Source organism: Sorex fumeus, unplaced genomic scaffold (assembly GCF_029834395.1).
Source record: "Sorex fumeus unplaced genomic scaffold, SorFum_2.1 ptg000265l, whole genome shotgun sequence".
NCBI lineage: Eukaryota > Metazoa > Chordata > Mammalia > Eulipotyphla > Soricidae > Sorex > Sorex fumeus.
Window position 1 is genome coordinate 15,957,428 of NW_026606322.1, and position 22,697 is coordinate 15,980,124.

Below are 22,697 nucleotides of genomic sequence, written 5' to 3' on the forward strand. Positions count from 1 at the left end.
TGAGCTCATTCTCCAGAATTGGGCACAGAACAAAAGTGAGAACTTAGTTTTATGGAATATCTGATGGGGCCATTTGCAGGCAGGTGGAGGAGAGTAGAGAAGCAAATATTCCAAAGCATGTTATTTTGCAAAGTAGGGTCTGGAATACCTGAATAACATGAGCACATTGGCATATATACTCAGATTACTGAGACTAGGACCATCTTGAGAACACCCCAAATGCATACAGTTCTGTTATGCTGTGCACACTCAGCTGCTCTTTTTCCCCCCTAGTGGTATAAATATTTTTTTAAATTATAGTGCAATAAAACTGAGTGAAAGCGGGTTTTTTTTGAGGGGGGTCACACCCAGCGATGCACAGGGGTTATTCTTGGCGGTGCTCAGGAGACCATATGGGATGGCACAGGGATTACTTCTGGCGGTGCTCAGGGGACCATATGGGATGCTGGGAATCAAACCCAGGTCAACTGCGTGTAAGGCAAATGCCCAACCCACTGTGCTATCTCTCCAGCCTTGAAAGCTGGTTACTTTTTATAAAAACAATAATGAATTGGAAAATAAATATATCACAAATGTATGTACTTTGAATAAATATAAAAATGTTTAGTGCATACAGTTTATTGTAAAGATAATTCTATCCAACAGAATATACATATACATATTCATTGTAATACCAAATACTAATAATTTTATTTTTTTTAAATTTGGCAATATTTGAATTTTTATGATAAAATATAGGTACTATAAATGTTGTGAATATATATTTTTTAATTTTTATTAGCGAAACACCATGAGATACAGTTGTAGACTTACAAATATTTGTGCTTGGGATTCATTTATACAATGATCGAGTACCCATCCTTTCACCAATGCCCAATCTCTACCACCAATGATCCCAGTATCCCTCCCATCTCCCCATCCTCCCCATCCCACCCCACCTCTGTGGCAGGGCATTCCCTTTTATTCTCTCTCTCCTTTTGGATGCTGTGGTTTACAAAAGAGGCAATCATGTTCGGTCTATAGTCCACTTTCAGCATGCATCTCCCATCCTGGAAGGATCCTCCTTACACCCTTTACCTTCTCTATCTGAGCTGCCTTTTCCCCTAGCATGTGCGGCTGGTCTCCGAGCCATGGAGTGAGCCTCCTGGAACTTATCTCAACTATTCTTTGATGTTAGTCTCCTATTTTGTTACTTTATATTCCCCAGATGAATGCAATCTTTCTATGTCTGTCCCTCTCTTTCTGACTCATTTCACTTAGCATCATACTTTCCATGTAGTACCACTTGTATGTAAATTTCATGACTTCATCTTTTCTAACAGCTACATAGTACTCCATTGTGTAGATGTAACAAATTTTCTTTAACCAGTCATCTGTTCTCTGGCACTCAGGTATTTTCCAGATATTGGCTATTGTGAACAGTGCAGCAATGAACATAGAAGTGCAGATGTCATTTCGACTGTACTTTTTTGTCTCTCTGGGATATATTCCCAGGAGTGGTATTGCTGGGTCAAATGGGAGCTCAATTTCTAATTTTTTGAGAATTGTCCAAACTGTTTTTCAAAAGGGCTGAACTAGTCGGCATTCCCACCAACAGTGAAGGAGAGTCCCTTTCGCCTCCCCTGGTCTCTGCAATTAGCCTACTTGAAGTCAGCCTGTTCAAAATGTGGCCAAAGGTCTATTTTCTCATCAGTACAGCAAGAAAAATATAATTTTAATGCAACTGAATCTGCTCTAGTTTTAGGATATTTAGGGTAAAAAGATGAGTAATGAGTATTAGAGAAGAACAGAGAAATCAATAGTGAAAATACATAAAATGAAACTTATATATAGCTATGGAATACCTTCGTTTTGCTTGTTTTGAGAAATATCTACAGGGTTATCATTAAATAAGTATATTAATTTGTTATCTAAGTTCTGATCCCAAAACAATGACTCTGTGCTGAGAGATTACTACTAATGTGCATTGCCAAGGATCAACCCGGATTTACCATTTGCAAGGCAAATGCTCTATCTGTTCTACTATTGCTTCTGCTCCTCAGGGAATTTTAAAAGAAAAACACATTCAGAAGAGTTCTGTCTTGAGTGCCCTTGGTAAAGTTGAATCATTGGTCAATGATAACTCCTTTCATTTTGTGTGTTACATGGATAAGCATAAGTCTTTTTTTAGTTTTTTGTTTTGCTTATTTAGACACCATGATTTATGGTTGGTTGCAATGGGCTTTCAGGCATATCATGTTCCCACTTTCACCCACTATCCAGTGTCCCCATCCTTCCACTGATTACCCAGACTCCTTTTCACCCTCCAAAAAACTGACTCCTTGACATTTAAAAGTTAAAATTTTGTAGTTTAGGTCCTGTGCTTATGGTAGTGTTGGATCTAGTGGTTTAGATATATACATACCTTGCCTCTACATCAGAGAGGGGCCTAAAGCCTCTGACTCTTGCCCTGTATTACTACCAAACCTTCTCACCTTAGTCCACCCTCCATTTCTCTCTTTACTTGTCATTAGTTTCTAAGTAATTGGTAAATTAATGTCTGAGCAAATATATATATATGAAAAAGTCTAGAATACATCAGATAAGTTCTAACACGTCAATGTTCTATTCCTTAAAAACTATAACAGCATTGTTGTTTAGACAATTAAAACAAAATACAAAAATGTGCTTAAGAATTTTCTATTATATGCTCTACTTAAGGAAGAAAATACCTCTCTTAATTCACTTGTTGAACTTATTATTTCTGACTTTGACCTCTGTTTTCCACATATTCTTCACTGTAGACATTTTAATATAAAATAAAGTTATATTTTAAAGTAGCTTTTGATAACTATCAATATCAGAGAAAGAGCTGTGTTTCAAATCCTGGTTTCACAAATTCATTTCCTGCCAAAAATGAGTGGCAGGGAGCCACTATATAATTTATAAGAATCTTTGCTGGAGGCTTCCTTCTTGAGTTTCTAGGCATAATTAAACAATTGCATCATGCTGATTTGGCTAGTTCCATCCAAGACCTTAGAGTTGCCTACCCTCCCTTACATCTGCTTGTGGTATCTTATTGTGTGGCAAAGTGTTAATAGGGGTCCATGAAACAACAGCAATATCTGGGATTAGTTGGTATGTAAATGGATTTTTTGCTGAAATATGATTGCTAAAAATATGAAAGGAGAAAGGATTTTTACAAAAGGAAAAATATTTTTTTAAAGTAAAGAAAGAACAAGAAGTAAAAGGACTGAGACATAAAGCAAGTAATTGAAAAAGAACAGAAGCAAGAAAAATATTTAAAGCATAAATGAGGCAATGAGGAGATTTCTCACAAAGCTAGAGGGCATGTTTAGCATGCAGGAGGCTTGGTTTGATTATCTGCATCACATAGTTTTTCGAACATGGCCAGGAGCAACCCCAGACCATGGAGCAGGGAACTGACTCTGAGCACTGCCAGGTGGGACTGCCAAAAGCAACCCCTTTCACAAAAGCAAGAAAGGATGAAAAGAAAGAAAACATTAAAGAAGTAAAGTGGTAGAAAAATACCCCCAAATTAAGAAATTTCAACTATGTACTTTTAATTAATAGCATGCATATGTTTATACGGTCCTCCCATTGTTCATCTATTTGTTCGAGCGGGCCCAGTAACGTCTCCATCGTGAGACTTGTTGTTACTGTGTTTGGCATATCGAATACGTCATGGGTAGCTTGCCAGGCTCTGGCGTGCGGGAGAGATACTCTCGGTAGCTTGCCGGACTCTCCAAGAGGGGCGGAGGAATCAAACTCGGGTCGGCCATATTGGCTGCATGCAAGGCATAAGTATAAATATGCTTGCATGTATACTTATGCATTTGTGTAAAAGTCTATGTGTGGTGGGGGCAAGAGCAATAATATGGTGGGTAGGGTGTTTGCCTTGCACACAGCCCACCTGGGTTTGATCCCTGGCATCCCATATTGTTTCCTGAGCACTGCCAGGAGTAATTCCTGAGTGTAGAGCCAGGAGTAACCCTTGAGCATCGCTCAAAGTGACCCAAGAAGAAAAAAACCCATCTATGTGTGTTTAAAAGACTCATTATCTTATATTTTATTCTTTCAAATATTTTGAAATAACAAACCAAACTTCTTTACTTTGATCTATTAATTTTCAGCATTACCAGATTTGTATACAATAACATGAACATGTTAAAATCTCAGGGCTAGGCAGAAGGAGATGTTACTGATGCCTGCTCGAGGCAATCGACGAACAACAGGATGATCGTGATCGTGAACATGAACAAACAAAATTTCTGAAAGTACAGTTTTATTTTTCTCTTACTGTATGAGTTCCATTGGAACAGTAATTTATTTGCATATTATACGCTGGGGCTGGAGCGATAGCACAGCGAATTGGGTGTTTGCCTTGCACGCGGCCGACACGGGTTCAATTCCTTCATTCCTCTCGGAGAGCCTGGCAAGCTACCGAGAGTATCCTGCCCACATGGCAGAGTCTGGCAAGCTGCCAGTGGCGTATTTGATATGCCAAAAACAGTAACAACAAATCTCACAATGGAGACATTACTGGTGCCCACTCAAGCAAATCGATGAACAACGGGAGGACAGTGCAGACAGTGCAGTGCAAATTATTTTGTTCTTTTATATTTTTATTTTAAACTATTTTTAATTATTGGAAACATTTCTATTTTGACATCATGAGTTACTATAGTGTTTATGTTAATGTTGTAGGAACATAGTGTTGCTATATCTCACCTACAACTGGAGTACCAGAGTCCCTCCTTGTCTCTGGGTCCCATCCTGCCTCACGCCCTTCCCCCAGAAAATTCAGTTCTAGAGGTTGACTCAAGATTTGTTATTATTAGCCACCGTAGGGGCAATTGAGCCAGCCACACCCTGTGCTGCTCAGGATTTAGTTTTGTCTCTGTGTTTAGAGGTACTCCTGGGGGTGCTCAGCAATCGTGTGAGGTGCCAGAGATCACACTGGTTCAGGAGCACATAAGACAAACACCATAAACCCGTACTTTCTATCACCGGTCATTTTTAATTTCCTTTCTTTGTGTCTTTATGCTACACGAATGAGTTTGCTATTTTCTTGTCCCTTTGACTCACTTCACTCAATATTATATCCTCCAGATCTATACAAATTGCACTAAACAACAGCCTTTTATCTTGTCTAATAGTCAAGTAGTATCCTATTTAGTGTCTCTGTGTGTATGTGTGTGTGTTTGTCTGTGTGTATGTGTGTGTGTTGTGTGTGAATCACAATTTCTTTATCCACTCTTCTGTTCTTGGGAAATTGGGTTGTTTCCAGATGCTCTTGGTTCTTGTAAACAGCAATAAACATAGGAGCCCAAATATTTTTCTTCTTTTCAAATTAACATTTCTGGCCTCTTAGGGTAGATTCCAAAAATTGGGTCATAAGGAAGAAGCTTAATTATTTGTTGTTGTTCTTGTTGTTTGAGGGCCACAACAGCTGTCCTCATGGTTTACTCCTGGCTCTGTGCTCAGCAATTATTTCTGGTGGCTCTCAGGGATGCAATTAAAGCAAGTGCCTTACTATTTCTCCAGCCCAGAAGGCTCAATTTTTACATTTTTTTTTTTTTTGGTTTGGAGCCACACCTGGCAGTGCTCAGCTCTTACTTAGTTTCAGGGGTTCCTCCAGGTGATGGTACAAGGCATGCCTTCAGCCCGGTTTTAAGCTATTTTTCTGACCTCTTAATCTTAATTTTTGAAGTCTCCAGAGTTTTTTCTATAAATATTCTGTTTTTTTTTTTAAAAAAACATACATCTTAAAGTATCTACGTGTTGCCACTTTTCCTAGAAAGGCTGATTCCTGGTTTGACTCGTTCTCTTTCCCCACAAGAGTGGACCTCCTGCAGTTACCTTCCTTCCTGCACCAACATTATTACCCTGTAGACTCCAGCCCCCTCTGGATTTCCTCCTGGGCTGAACCTACTATTCGTACACCTTTGGACATCCTTTCTATTCACTACATCCTATCTTGAGCTTTTCATTGAGAAAAAAAAGGAACATACTTTTTATTATGCCAATGTGGTGTTTGAAATATTAATCAGATCATAACATTCCTCTTCTTAAAAATCCTCTGATAAATAAATCCACACAAAAAATAAATCCTGATGAAATAAAAAAATAAAACAAGATTTAACACCATGCAGAACATATCTACCATTCCAACTCTGTCTTGTGCTTTCTTTTCTCTTATAAAATTATTATCTTTTCAATTGATGTTGAAACATGGAAAACACTCCTATTGTTGTGCCCGAATTTCAGAACCCCAATCACGGAGAGACCCAGTTCCACACACAATAACGCAAAAGCAAAGGAACTTTATTACTAGCCCGAGCCAGCACTAGCCCAAGCTAGTCTTGACAAGAACCCGGACTCCAACTCACAAGCAGTTTATATAAGGTTCAGAATTAAGAAGCAATTTATATGCTGATCTATTTTTAGCATCAGGCCTATTACAATGTTGGTCAGCAATTAGACAATGGTTAGTAACAGTTTCTAAGGAGGGTACAGTGAGCCTTCATGACCAGCCAGACCCAACTGCCCAATTCCTTATCTCGGCAAATTACTCAACTGGGAGTTTACCAGCAACTGCAAGTCCTGCTTTAGGGAAACAGAAACTGAGGCCTAGCTGAGGCTGAATGTTAGCTGCAGCTTGTCATGGCATCAGTTTCGCCCTTACACTGTTAGAGCAGTTGAATGAATTCCTATACCTGAAACATAGTCTCCTAAGAGCAGGGGAAATTTTGAGGTCAGAGAAATAGCTCAAATGATAGAGTACATGACTAACATGTGCAAATCCCTGAGTTCAATTCCTGGCACTGCATGAGCTCACAGCACTGATGGGTGTGGCCTATGTGGCCTGGTGGGCTCAGGGTACTATCAAAAACTAGACAGCCAAGAACTGAACCATTAGGACTGCAATGCTGGGATAAATCCAGGATTTCCAGACTTGCTGGGAGTACAAAAATAATTTTGAAAAAAGAAGGGGCTGCAATAATTTTTCTTAAAATTTTTTAAAAGAAATATGGTGAACAAAAATATGTTTTTATACATAAAAATCCCAGCACAACGCCCTCCACCAGAGTGTCCATCTCCCACCATCAGTGTCCCAGTGTTCAGAACTTTACTCCTAGCTCTATGTTCAAGGATCAATCCTGGCAGACTCAGGGGACAATATGAAGTGCTAGATATCAAACCTGGATTGGTTATGTGGCAAGAAAACATTTTCCCAATGTTGTTCCTCACATCCCATTCTCTGCTGTATTATCTCTCCAGCCCTAGACTGGTTACTTTTCTTCTGAAATTTTCAAGAGCAAAAGTATGAATTTTTATCCATTTCTCATCATGCAAATTTGTTTGAAAAATCCAAGGTGATTTTCTAGCAGTCTGGAAAGAGAAATACCACATATTCGATCAAATTTTGTCTGGAGAAAAATAACTTCATGGAAAAATATTTTTCTGGAGCTGAGGGTTATTCCAAAACAAGAGATTGAAATCATGAAGAAAAGAATTCCTAAAATGCCTAAGTCTTTTAGGCTCTTTAGAACTCACTTTATTCATCCTAGAATGTAAAGAGGTCTTCTCTAATTTTATGTGGTGAATATGTAGTGAAGATACTTGTAGCATAATTTGGCAGTGTTTGGAAGTGGGTAAGACTACAAGGCTAAATGAATGTCTGTGCATCTATGTAGAAAGTGCCCATTGAAAATCTTAAATGATTAGAAACATATGGTTAGTGTAGATGAAAAAGCAGAGAAAGTGAAAGAACCATGAAATGTTGGGGTTAATGGGAATTTTATAAGGAAGAGAAGATTTGGATTGGGACATGAAGAAGGAATGGGAAGGGAATTTGACTAGAATAATGGTCACGGTCATGGTCCTCCCGTTGTTCATCTATTTGCTCGAGTGGGCCCAGTAACATCTCCATTATGAGACCTGTTGTTACTGTGTTTGGCATATCGAATACATCATGGGTAGCTTGCCAGGCTCTGCCATGCAGGCGAGATACTCTCGGTAGCTTGCTGGGCTCTCCGAGAGGGGCGGAGGAATCGAACTCGGGTCGGCCATGTTGGCCGCTTGTAAGGCAAACACCCTACCACTGGGAGACTAGAATAACGAGTGAATAATTTTTCTTGCATGAGCAACAGTGTGCAAATAGCAGGAAAAGGCAAGGGAAGCTGACAGAAGAGAGATCTCAGGTGACTAAAATAAAAGACCTGCATGGAGAGACAGTGAAGAATAATTTACAATTTACTCTGAATGGTTTCTGAACTTAAGGTAGGGGTGTGTGTGTGTGTGTGTGTGTGTGTGTGTGTGTGTGTGTGTGTGTGTGTGTGTATTTGGGGGCTAAGTGGGTGTATTGGAGGGGATTATTTGTTCAGGGTTCTGCCGAACAAGCTGGTATTGCGGACAGAGTGGTCCAAACTTATAAATATTAGAGGAAAACTATGTTCATAGTTCCAGTATGATATGACAAGACAATTGTCTAGTGTAGTCTCTATAGAAATGGAGGGAGGGGCCAGAGAGATTGTGGGTAGGATGTTTGCCTTGCATGCTGCTGGCCCAGCTTTGATACCTGGTATCTCATATTGTCCCCACAAGCATTGCCAGAAGTAATTTCTGAAAGCAGAGCCAGGAGTAAACACAGAGCATCACTGCATGAGGTCCCAAAACTAGAAAATAAAAACAAAAAAAAGAAGAAAAAGAAAAGAAGTACAAGTAGAAGGGGGTAGATTCACAGACAAGAAGACATATCTTGGCAGCAATTGTATGTACAAATGAGTGAGACAAAAACATTTCCAAATAATTTGACTAGTACAAACATGTTATAAACAGAAATAACAAAACAAATTTTGGAGTAAGAAAATAAATTACATTTAAAAAGCAAATGGTTTTGGAATATGTGCACAGTACACTGCTTTATAAAATGAGCAATAAAAAAGTAAACAAGAAGAATCCTTGAATCAAAGAGATTGTATAGCAGGTAAGGTACTCATCATGAATGCAGAGAGCCTGGGTTTGATACCTAGCCCCTTATATGTCCCTTAAGCCCCGTCAGGAGTGATCCCTAAACACAGAGCCAGGTTTATGACCATAAGCTCACCTGCGTATGACCCCCCAAAAAACAACAATAACAGCAAAAGAAAGGGTTGTGCCCTCCTGAGCTTATATTCGAGTATAAAAACTGGATAACGAACATGTATAAAAAGAAATGTATAATTTCAGAAAGTGGGGGTTTTACAAAGGACAATAAAATTAGGTGAGAGGATAAAGTAAACTGAACTTTGGTAGACTAGTAAGTGGTTCTATTTTAGATATACAGGCTAAGTAAAAGTTCTGAGAGATAATAGTTTTGGAGAGACATGAATGAATAAGCTTGTGAGTTAGCAAAGTTTTCCAGGAATAATGTTCTGGGAATAGAGAAGAGTGAGTACAAAGCCCCTGAGCAGTAATGTGTTATTCTTGAAATAGCACAGGGAACATGTGGGTGGTGGAAAGGAACAGATAAGGTAGTGGAAGGAAAGCACGAGGCCAGTCTAAGCCGTACCTTGTAGGTTATTGCAGAGATGACATTTAATATGCAAGGGGAAGTTATTGCAAGAAGAGAATGACAAACTGAATTTCGAAGCTATCTGATCAGAAGATAAGGCATTCACAGTAACAATATTCCCACGGGTGTTGGATATAGGATTCAGGTGATAAAAGTGATGGGGAATAAGTTCCCCCAGCCAATTATGCTTAGATAAATGTGGTATAAATTTGGTTGTGACTTAACTAACACAATCTTTCACTGTCACTGTCCTCCCATTGTCCATTGATTTGCTCGAGCGGGCCCAGTAATGTCTCCATCATGAGACTTTGTTGCTAGTGTGTTTGGCATAACGAATACGTCATGGGTAGCTTGCCAGTCTTTGCCGTGCAGGCCAGATATTCTCGGTAGCTTGCTGGGCTCTCCGAGAGGGGCGGAGGAATCAAACTCGGGTCGGCCATGTTGGCTGCGTGTAAGGCAAACGCCCTACCTGCTGTGCTATCGCTCCAGCCCCTACACACAATCTTTAAATTTATTTATTTTTGCAGTCTTTACATTTGAAGTGCATTTATCATATAGGAAAGCTCTGTAAACAATACTTTTTCAGGGGTCAAATCTAACAAGCTTGCCCTTACTATGCTGTGTGAATGGGGTATAATATAGGTCCAAACGTAGGTACCAGCAGTGTCCAGATTGTTTTTGAACATCTCTATTGATAGAACCATCTGAAGATTTCAGAATCCTTGGAGACTTCAAGGGCTCTTGAGATTGATTACTGTGCCAAGCCTGACATCTTGTGGTCCAAATTGGATATTGTCAGCCCACTTGCTCTGGACACTTATTTCTTGGACATTTCATATTTTACGACTTTCTATTCAAATTTGCCAAAGAAGGTCCCGAGCATTGAAGCAAGATGCCATAATTTAGAAATGAGGTCTCTGTCCAAATTTCCTAAATATGAAGTTTTGTTCATGTATGTATGTATGTATGTATAGGCTGGCCACCACTGAACAAACAACATAACAAACACATAACAAACAACTTAATACTGCCACTGATATTAATATTCTAGGGTGATATGTTACCCTAGAATAAACTTTTAACCCTCAAATCACTCTTTCTCTTTCTGGCTTAAAATATCTCTTCTCCTTTTATTTAATTAATCACTGGCTAACCTATGTTCCAAGCATAGCTAGAACCAATGTACTGAGTCCCCTAAGATATGACTCCTTCAAAATCCTTCAGTGCTTCTCCTTTTTGCTATATAAAAATATGGTATTTTGATTAATATTTTCTTTTTGCCTTTTATTGCATTTAGAAACTTTTGTCATCTACATATTTTTTAATCTTAATATAATCCTATATAAGAATATAATTTTAAATAATTTTTAAAACTGTCTTAGAAAGAGTATCTTTATCTCCACAAAGAAGATTAAATATAGTTACTCTATATTAAAATGCACACTAGGTTTTTATTAAACCCCTTTAGTTATTTATGCCTCTGCAAGGATTTTCATGTCTTATGTATAATATTTACTCTTTGATCTTTTACTCATCTTATTCTATTTCTATTTTATTCATTCTAATTATTGTAATTACAATTGGTTGCAAGAAAAGAGATCAAGAAGCGTGTCCTTTTATTTTGAAGTATTCAACACTTTGTCTACTATGCTGAATACTCTTCATCACTTGATCACTTGACATCTCATTACTCATCGATTTGCACAAGTGGGCGCCAATAACGTCTCCATTAATCCCTGTCACGTGCTAATGTAGCCCAATCGCATCTGCTCATTCTAGGATCACAAAGAGCCTAAAACTGATCATTCAGTGTCTTGACGAGGAAGTCTGACCATTTCATAGGTGGGCGGCCAAGTGATTCTTTGACGTCCCATGGAATCCAGTCAGTAATGTCTCTAGTCCAGCGATCATCTCTAAATCTCATTACGTGTCCAGCCCATATGATTTTTGATGCCTTGACAAACGAGACAGTGTCCCTGATTCTTGACCGTTGATGAAGGTCAGAACTCCAATTCTTTCTCTCTTCTGAGTGAAGCATGATACTCCAGGCATAGCTCTTTCAATTCCTCTTTTGAAATTGAAAATAGTGTTCTCATCCTGTTTTCATAGGGCCCAGGTCTCTGAGGCATATGTTAATGCAGGAAGAATAGTGGAATCGAAGAGACGTGACCAGAGCCGGAGGTTCTTGGTCCTCTAAGCTATTTATTGGATGCTCTTGAAGGTGTTCCAAGCTGTTCTCTTCCTCCTGCGCAACCCAGGTGCCAGGTCTTTCGTCATGTTGACTTCTTGACCTAGGTACACATATCCGTTGCATTTGGAGATGTTCGTCCTGTTGAGAGTGAATGGTACGTCAGGAACAAGACAATTTCTCATAAACATTGTCTTCGTTAGATTCAACTGTTCCGACCTTTCCACACTCATGGTCAAAGTCAGCCAACATTTGAGCCACTTGGCTGATGTTTAGTGTTATAAGAACGATGTCATCAGCAAAGTGGAGGTGGTGTAGTTGCCGACCGTCTATCTTCATTCCCATTCCTTCCCATTCCAGTCATCCCATTATGTTCTCGAGGGTGGCACTGAAGAGTTTTGGTGAAATGGTATCATCCTGCCAAACCCCTCTCTTGATGTCAATGAACACCTCCCTGTAGGATGGTGAGATTCTGGTAGTGAATCCACAATACACCTCAAGGAGAATCCTGATGTATTGACTTTGAACGCCCTGTTTAGCTAGGACCTCGATGATTGCTTCAGTCTCAACAGAATCAAAGGCCTTCTTTAAATCAATGAATGTTAGACAAAGCGGCATCTTGAACTCCCAAGAAACCTCAATGAGCTTGGTTATCGTGTGGATATGGTCAATCATGCTGAATCCTTTGCAGAACCCGGCTTGCTCACATGGTTGTCCTTCATCTAGTGTTCTGCCAATCCTGTTCAGGATGACTCAAGTGAACAGCTTGTAGATGACAGACAATGGGCAGATAGGGCGATAGTTGCCAATGTCGTGAATGTCTCCCTTCTTGTACAGTAGTACAGTCCTGCTGGTTTTCCCTTGGGACGAAAACTTGCATTCAGACAGGTAGCATGTGAAGAGCCAAGCCAGTGTATTGATGAGTTCTGATGGCAGGTTCTTCAGGTGTTCAGGTCTGACCTTGTCTGGGCCAGGTGCTGTTCACTTCTTTACCGAGAAAATGGCGTGTGGGATTTCAGAGGGGAGAACGTTGGGAAAGACATATCCATCCTGCGAAATATGGTATGTGGGCAGGTGGATGTGGATATAAAAGATATCTGAGTAGAAGTCATGGATAATCTTCTCCATTGCCCTCTGGAAGATGTGATAGATACATCAGGGCATTGGAGGGCAGTCATCTTGGTCTTGTAGTTGGTGAAGGACAGGAGGACTTTGCAAATGCCTTTCCCAGCTTCTGCCGCATCTACCAGTAGTGCTACTCTTCTCTCTTTGAGATCTTCCTTTATCGCTTCTCTGCAGTGCTTTGCGAGCTCCGATGTTCGCTTGAGGTTGCCTGAGGCTCGTGCCAAGTCATGTTGGTGAATGAACTCAAGAGTTTTCGAAGACAGTCATCTTTTTGTGACTATCTCTCTCTCGGCGTCCCTAGCACAATCATGGAGGTGCTGAACCAGTCGATCGTATTCCTCGTCAATGTTGTCAACAACGGCATCTTCCCATGTTGCTGCAATTGTGCCAAAGAGCTCCCAGTTGGTGGTCGTTCTGGGAGATCTCTTCTTAAAGTTTGCCGCCCTTTCTCCCTGTTCTATGAAGTAGAATTTTGCACAAAGGACACGGTGGTCAGATCCTGTTTGGAATTTTGGGACAACAGCGACATTGGTCAGGCAAGGCCATTGATTGAATACGATGTGGTCAATTTTGTTGTGGAACTGTCCACCGGTAGACTCCCATGTCCAACATTTAGATTCAGCCTTCTTGAATTGAGAGTTACATGGATGGTCTTGGTCAACATGATGAACTCAGATAGTCTCTCACCCTGTTCTTTCCATTCTAGGCCATGGGTCCCAATGTGGAGTTCTTCAGCTGATCTTCTCGGTCCTATCTTGGCATTTAAATGATCTTGTAGAAGGTGTGGTCTTCTTTATAAAACTTCTCCAGTTCCATGTAGAACTTCTCAATTTATCCCTCATCATAATTGGATGTTTGTGCGTAGACAACAAAGATAGAAACTGCCAGCAGTGAGCCACATCTATTTAAGTGTAATTGTCCAATTCGGGTGGTTAGGAATTCAATGAATCAATGTTTATGGCCAAGTTCATGTTGCCAAGGATACCAACACCACCGATGCCTCTTTTGTCGCATGTTCCAAGGAAAAGTTCTTCCCCAGTGTTGAAAACGGCGTGATGTGATTGACATCTTCTTGTCTCAGTCAGACCAATGATGTCATACTTGATCTTTCGTGCTTGCACCATCAGGTCCTCAATGGATGCATCCGATGCCAGCATATGTGCATTGAAAGTACAAAGAGTCATTTTTGTCCTTCTTTCTTTTGGTAGTCTAGGTCGGCCATGAGATTTTATGATCCTCTCCTTCCTCATTCTTATTAACACTGCCATATTGATGGCTCTTTCAGGGTCAGGAGAATTGGACCCATTGTATTTACTGGTTTTGGTATATCAAATACACCACGGAGAGCTTGCCAGGTTCTGTGGTGTGGGTGGAACACTCTCGGTAGCTTGTCAGGCTCTCCAAGAGGGATAGAGGCTTTTAGGGTGGCCTATAATCACCCTTATAGGTGTTTCCATGCTTCAAACCAAATTTCAACGCATTCAAATATGGTGCGGTAATCTTGTATTAAGCATTTTATGATGTTTCACATGGCCATGGAAAGTGTCCTGGAGGGCATCCACGGCTGGGTAGTGGAGGTAATGGAGGTAATGGAAGTCTGCCGGGCTGCTGGGAGCAGGCAGAGGATCTCTTCTCCCGGGTCTGTTGAGCCTGGAGTCCGAAGTCACAGAGTTCCGCTTCCCTGGTTCTCTGGGGCTTCATTCGTGTGTGAGTCCCTGCATGAGTTTCCAGAAAACATACTGGAGGGCATCCAGGGCATCTACTCTCCATAAAGTGTGTAATAATGAATAGTGAGAAATGTGGGAGTTGAAAAGATATGTACTTCAGTTTGTCTACTGGAAGCTTGATGCTTCTAAGGAAAGGAAATCAGTAGCATGTGGATATCAGTAGAAAGAAAATGTTATGATATAAACCTTTTATTCTGGAGTCTATTTACTTGTTCAATCTTTAGCAATTAGATATTTCTTGAACCAGTCTCTTATCTCTACTCCTCCTTTTACTCTAGTTTTTAGGTGCCAAAAATGTGTTTCATTCTCTAAGAATTATTTCTCTTGGTATAAATGAAATTAATTAAATAAAGAAATCCCTTTAATATGATACACCACTGAGCCTCAACACAATTAAAATACATTGAGTGTAAATGTGAAAATGCCCAATGGGGAAGATATTTTAGAGTTCCTCAAACATTCATGCACCTATTCTTGTAGATTACTTAGTCACTTCTTATTGAGTGAAACTGACCCAGAAAATGTTAAGGCCAATGCAGTGACCATATTTCTCATTGTTAGGAGAGAGAAGAAATGTTTAATATATTTACTTTGTGACCTCTAGATAGGAGACATTCATAAGCAAAGAGGTGCTGATGGGAAAATGCATACTATCTTTCACTCTATAAAAATTGTCACACACTGTTTTTCAGTTCAGAAATTGCTTTATAGCCTTTCCCCATGTAAATCGTCACATGGTGTGATTCTGTTCGTTATGCTGTTTAAAAAGCAAGCAGAGCTGCAGTGTGTGCTCATCAGTAGCATGTGGATATGCATTTGTCTTTTTGTGCACTGCAAGTTATGAGATTACAATTCTCAAGCACCAGAGCATCATCAGTAAGTGTAAGCAAACTCTTTAAAGATCACTCCCACTGTTTTTACAATAAGTGAGCATTGACCAGTGATCACCAATTGATGCCCATTGAAAATATTAAGAGCACATCCTTGCAACTGGTATGCATGTGGGTAATTTAGTAATTCAGAATTGGAACCATATGACACATGAAAAAACACTCTAAAGCTTCAAAAAGAATAAAACTTTGAATGCATTGAAGAGATGGTGCACTGTGGTAGAGCAGTGATGGAAATGTACTTCTGATGCTCTGTTGAGAACAGTGAATCAGGAAAGAAACCTATAAGAGCAGTTCAGAACCTTCAGACACAGCAGATTCAATAGTGTATGTCCACATGAAAAGTATCAAGTGAATTGAGTCAGAAAGAGAGGGAGAGACATAAAAAGATTGCACTCATCAATGGAATATAAAGTAACAGAATGGGAGACTAACACCCAAGAATAGTAGAGATAAGAACCAGGAGGTTTATTCTCCAGCTTGGAAGCCAACCTCAAATGCTGGGAGAAAAGGCAGCTCAGATAGAGAAAGGAAACACCAAGTAAAGGATATTTCCAGGACCAGCTAGGATTGGAAGATGTGAGCCGAATGTAGACTATAGATGGAACACAATGGTCACTCAATGCTTCTAGTGCAAATTACAGCACCCAAAGGAAGGAGAGAACAAAAAGGAATGCTCTGCCACAGAGGCAGGGTGGGGTGGGAGGGATGGGGTGGGAGTGGGGGGAGGGATATTGGGATCATTGGTGGTGGAGAATGGGCACTGGTTGAGGGATGGGTACTCGATCATTGTATGATTGAAACGCAAGCATGAAAGTTTGGAAGTCTGTAACTGTACCCCACAGTGATTCGCTGATAATAAGTTTTTTTAAAAAAGAGTGTATGTCCACAATTCAAATACAGTAGTAAATTTTCTCACATGTCATATTTGGATGGTAATGCACAAATCAACAATAATTAATATAACTGTTTTTTAAACATTTATAAAGAAATGATGTATGTTGCTTTGGGCTATTGAATTTTATTGTACATTCTCAAGCAATCCATGAATTCTAATTTTGTACCAATGAAGGTTGAATAATAATTTTTAATTTTCATTGTTTATTGTCACTGTCACTGTCACTGTTCTCCCGTTGTTCATTGATTTTCTTGAGCGGGACCAGTAATGCCTTCATTTTGAGACTTGTTGTTACTGTGTTTGGTGTAAATTAATTTAAAATATTTTAATTAATCATTTTTGCCAAAAAATTGACATAAAGTCTGCTATGATTATGTGATGAAATATGGTATACAGTACTTGGCTGGAATGATCTAACCAGAAATGCTAGAGATAGTGTTCTAAATTCAATTTAGCAATAATTGGTTCCTGAGTAAAAAGTGAGACTTCTATTATCATTTGTTCAACATAAGGAAAATGTCAACTATAACACTTTTGGTGATGAATCCAGGGTTAAAATATAAAACATGACAATAAACATAAAAGTAAATGAAAATTTCCTGAAAGACTGATTTAGAATGATTTAAAAGGTAAATCTTGGAAAAGCAGTACTGAAAAGCAAATCTTTCTTTTAAAAAAATAAATCAGGAGACAGTAGCATGGCAGTGATAGTACAGTGGGCTTGTCCTTTGCCTTGAATGCGACTGATTTGGGTTCAAATTCCAGCATCCCATATGGTCCCCTCAATACCATCAGGAGTAATTCCTGAGTGCAAAGCCAGGAATAATCCCTAGGCATCGCTGGGTGTGACCCAAAAAACAAAACAAAACAAAACAAAAAAAACAAAAGATCAGTCAACTGAAATATTCCCTTAGTCTGAAAACACACAATACGTTGTTTCCTTAAGCCTCCTGATGGAGAAGACAATTTTATTTTATTTATTTATTTTGTTCTTTTTGACCCAACTGCCATATTCAGGGTTAGGGGAATGAGATCCATTTATTAATGGATTTTTAATTATTAATTTATTATTAATATATATTATATAGTATGTTAATTTATTATTAATCCATTTATTAATAACCACAAAAAACCGCCTTTCTTCGAACACTCTTGAACTTATTCGCCAACGTGGCTTGGCACATGCCTCAGGCAACCACAAGCGAACATCCAAACTGGCAAAACAGTGCAGAGAAGCCATCAAGGATGACATCAAAAACAGGAGAGCAGCAGTACTGGTAGATGCGGCAGAAGCTGGGAAAAGCATTCGTAAAGCCCGCCTGTCCTTCACCAACTACAAAACCAAGATGACTGCCCTCCGACATCATGATGGATCTATCACATCTTCCAGAAGGGCAATGGAGAAGATTATTCATGACTTCTACTCAGATCTCTTTAATAACCACGTCCACTTGCCCACATACCACATACCACATGATGGATATGTCGTTCTCAATGTTCTCCCTTCCGAAATCCAACATGCCATCTCGTCGGTAAAGAAACAAAGAGCACCTGGCCCAGACAAGATCAGACCTGAACACCTGAAGAACTTGCCATCAGTACTCATCAATACATTGGCTCGGCTCTTCACACGCTACCTGTCTGAATGCAAGGTTCCATCCCAATGGAAAACCAGCAGGACTATACTACTATACAAGAAGGGAGACATCCACGACATTGGCAACTATCGCCCAATCTGCCTATTGTCTGTCGTCTACAAACTGTTCACTTGAGTCATCCTGAATAGGATTAGCAGAACACTAGATGAAGGACAACCATGTGAACAAGCCGGATTCCGAAAAGGATTCAGTACCATCAACCATATCCACAAGATTACTAAGCTCATTGAGGTTTCTCGGGAGTTCAAGATGCCGCTCTGTCTAACGTTCATTGATTAAAGAAGGCCTTTGATTCTGTTGAGACGGAAGCGGTCATGGAAGCCCTAGCCAATCAGGGCGTACAAACTCAATACATCAGGATCCTTCGTGAGCTCTATTGCGGATTCACTACCAAGATCTCACCATTCTACAAAGAAGTAATCATCCATATCAAGAGAGGGGTTCGGCAGGGTGATACCATTTCACCAAAACTCTTCAGTGCCACCCTCGAGAAAATCATGCGACGACTGGAATGGGAAAGCATGGGAGTGAAGATAGATGGTCGGCAACTACACCACCTCCGCTTTGCTGATGACATCATTCTAATAACACCAAACATCAGCCAAGCGGCACAAATGCTGAATGACTTTAACCGTGAATGTGGAAAGGTCGGACTACAGCTGAATCTTATGAAGACAATGTTTATGAGAAACAGCTTTGTTCCTGATGCTCCATTCGCTCTCAACGGAACCATCATCTCCGAATGCAACAGTTATATATACCGAGGTTGAGAAATCAACATGATGAATGACCTGGCACCTGAGTTGCGCAGGAGGAAGAGAGCGGCTTGGAATGCCTTCAAGAACGTTGAAGAAATAACTAAAAGGACAAAGAACCTCCAGCTACGAGCACATTTCTTCGATTCCACTGTTCTTCCTGCATTAACATATGCCTCAGAGACCTGGACCCTACGAAAACAGGATGAGAACGCTATTCAGGTCTCTCAAAGAGGAATTGAAAGAGCTTTGCTTGGAATATCACGATTCACTCAAATGAGAGATAGAATCCGGAGTTCTTATCTTCGTCAATGCTCAAGAATCAGGGAAGCTGTCTCATTTGCCAAGACATCAAAAATCAAATGGGCTGGACACGTAATGAGGTTTACAGACAACTGCTGGACTAGAGCCATTACTGATTGGATTCCACGGGACATCAAAAGATCATGTGGACGCCCATCTACAAGATGGTCAGACTTCTTCGTCAAGACCCTGAATAATCGGTTTGAGGTTCTGCATGTTCCTAGAACGAACAGATACCACTGGGCTTCGCTAGCACGCAACCGGGATGAATGGAGACATTACTGGCACCCGCTCGAGTAAATCGATGAATAACGGGGATTAAGTGATAAGTGGTTAAGTGATGACCCAACTAGACAGTGCTCAAGGGCTTTTCCTGGCTTATTGATCAGGAATTGCGCCCAGCAGTGCTCAGGAGATTATGCAGTGGTAGAAATCAAATCCAGGTCTTTTGCATGCAAAACATGCACTTCAGCCCTCTAAACCTGATTTTTATTCTTATTTTTTGTCTTATATTGGTTGTCTGGGGTCATGCCTAGTGGTGCTCAGGGTTTACTCCTGGCTCTGTACTCACGGATCACTCATGGCAGTGCTTGTGGAATTGTAAGGGATGCTGAGTGCTGAATCAGTCATATTTAAGGCAAATGCCCTACCTGCGATATTATTTCTCCAGCCACAGATTGCACAGAGATTTACTTTCAATGTCAGAGTTTGATCCCAGGGCTTCACACGTGCAGGGCAAAAAGCTCTACTGATAAACCACATCTCTGGCTCCCCACTTTTTTCTTAAGCATTTATAGCATCTTCATCCCTACCATATAAAGAAAAATTATTGTTATCTAAATAAATAAAAATAGATTCATTGTTTTAAAAGTCATGGGAATGATACGTATTCTGAGCTCTTAAAACCTTGGGCTAGGATATTGTGACCCCAGGTAGCTAGACTGGGTGAGATGGCAATATTCTCAAGAATAAAAAACTACAAAAGAGCAAAAAAATTCAGGACAAATATGGAAAAATCTCAAGATTCAATTTGAGTAGTGTTGCCAGGGTAAAAAAATTATATACAGATATATCGCTATAGTTTAGACAGTATATATAGCATGTTCTAGTTGAACAAAATGAAGAACAAACTCAGAGAAGGTTAAGTGCTTGTAAGAGGTGTTTTGAAATTTCAGTGTGTGTTTCTACTTAGCATACACAACAACAAAAGTAAACTTAAAGAAAAACCTTTCTAGACTTTTATAAGAAGGAATCATATGGTAGATACTCATTTGGGGTGGGAGTAATTATTCAGCATATTTGAGATTATTCCAAGTTGCAGCATGTATTCCTAGTTCATTCCTTTGCTGAGTGATCTGCTTGTGGACATACACCGGTTAACTGTGGTTGGACAGTTAGGTAGTTTCCAAGTAAAGCTGCTATGAATATTTGCGTAGGCCAATTTCTTTGTTTCTGAGATTTGATATTCAGGATGATAGCACTTCACTTCAATGAGTAATCAACGCAAAAAATCAGACCAGTACAACACAAAGGAAGTTCTCTGAAAGCAAGTTATCAGATGCCTTGACTTCAGCCTGCCTTATGTATCCTGACTGAATCAGGAATTTCAGACATATTGTTGCAAATAGAGACACTTGTTAGCTTCTGTGGTGAAAGCTCTATCAAGTGATCCTGGATTTGTCTGAGCCAAAACAATGGCTATCAGTTGTGTGAGAAAAAGTTGCAAACAAGTGAGAGTTTATTAAAAGTAAAGATAGGAAAGAGGACTTCCAAGTAAATGGGAGGGGAGCAGAGAAAGTCACCTGAAAAAGAGTTGATATCAAAGATATATAAAGCACTTGTAGAACTTTAAAAGAAAAAATTTAACCAATCCAAAAATGTGAAGAAACGTTGAACAGAAACTTTCTCAAAAAAGAAATACAGATGGCCAAATGGCATATGAAAAAAGAACAACAACAACCAGCATTGGCATGGGTGAAGGAAAAAAAAGGGACCCTTGTTCACTGCTGGTGGGAATGTTGACTGATCCAGCCATTTTTTTTAAGACAGTAGGGATGTTGCCTATACAACTAAGAACTAAGTTTCCATCTGACCCAGCAATTCCATTCTTAGGAATATACCCGTAGGGTTCCAAAACAATGCAAAGAAGACATCTTCATGCCTATGTTCATTGCAGCACAGTCAAACAAACAAACAAACACTGTCCTCCCGTTGTTCATCGATTTGCTCAAGCGGGCTCAGTAACGTCTCCATTGTGAGACTTCTTGTCACTGTGTTTGGCATATTGAATACTCTCAGTAGCTTGCCAGCTCTCTGAGAGGGGCGGAGGAATCTAACCCAGCTCGGCTGGGCTGGCTGCGCGTAAGGCAAACGCCCTACTGCTGTCCCAAATCTGGAAATAATACAAGTGCCTGAGAACAGATGACTGAATTAAGAAGCTATCATACACATATACAATTGATCACTACTCAGTCATAAGAAAAGATGAAATCATGCAATTTGCTGCTGCATGGGCAGATCTGGAGAGTATCATGCTGAATGAAATGAGTCAGCGGTTGAGGGATAGACACAGACATGAGAATAACAAAAGCTTAGGCAGTAGAAACAAAGAGCAGGGAAACTGGTCCAGAGAAAGCTGGTCACTGTGTGGATGGATGGGAAGGAGTGGGAATGGTCTGTGAAGGGACCACTAAGACAATGATAGATGGAAGTGGGCACTCTGGAACCAGAACTAGGTTCTGAAAGAAGATCATATGCATGATACCACATCAGTAACAGCGTCGTAAACCACAGTATCTATGCTAAAAAGAGTAAAGGTAAAGTGGAATACGAAAAGTAAAAAGTCTCTGCCATAGAGGCAGGCCTGGGGATGGGAATTGGTGGACGGAAGGGGACACTGGTGAAGGGTCAGGTATTAGACATTGCACGCTGAAACTCAATCATGAATAACCGTATAAATCTGCTATTCATTGTGCTTCAATAAAAATGCTAAAAATAAAATTTTAAAGAGTGCTGTGTAATGGACTGGAGTGATAGCACGGCATAGGGCATTTGCCTTGTGCGCGACTAGCCCAGCCAAGCCAGGTTCGATTCCTCCACCCCTCTCAGAGAGCCTGGCAAGCTCCCCATGCTATATTCAATACGCCAAACACAGTAACAAGATGTCTCACAATGGAGACGTTACTGGGCCTGCTCAAGCAAATCAATCACTTAATCACTTAACTTCCCGTTAGTCGTCGATTTGCTCGAGCGGGCGCCAGTAACGTCTCCATTTGTCCCTGTCGCGTGCTAGTGTAGCCCAATGGCATCTCTTCGCTCCGGGAACATGGAGGGCCTCAAACCGATCGCTCATGATCTTGACAAAGAAGTCTGACCATTTGGTAGGTGGGCGGCCACGCGGTCTCTTGACATCCCGTGGAATCCAATCAGTAACAGCTCTAGTCCAACGGTCGTCTTTAAATCTCATTACGTGACCAGCCCATCTGATTTTCGACACCTAAGCAAATCAATGAACATGGGAAAACAGTGCTACAGCTACAGTGCTGTGTAATAGTTATTGTCTAGGGTTTTTCATAGGTTTTCTGCAGAACAGCG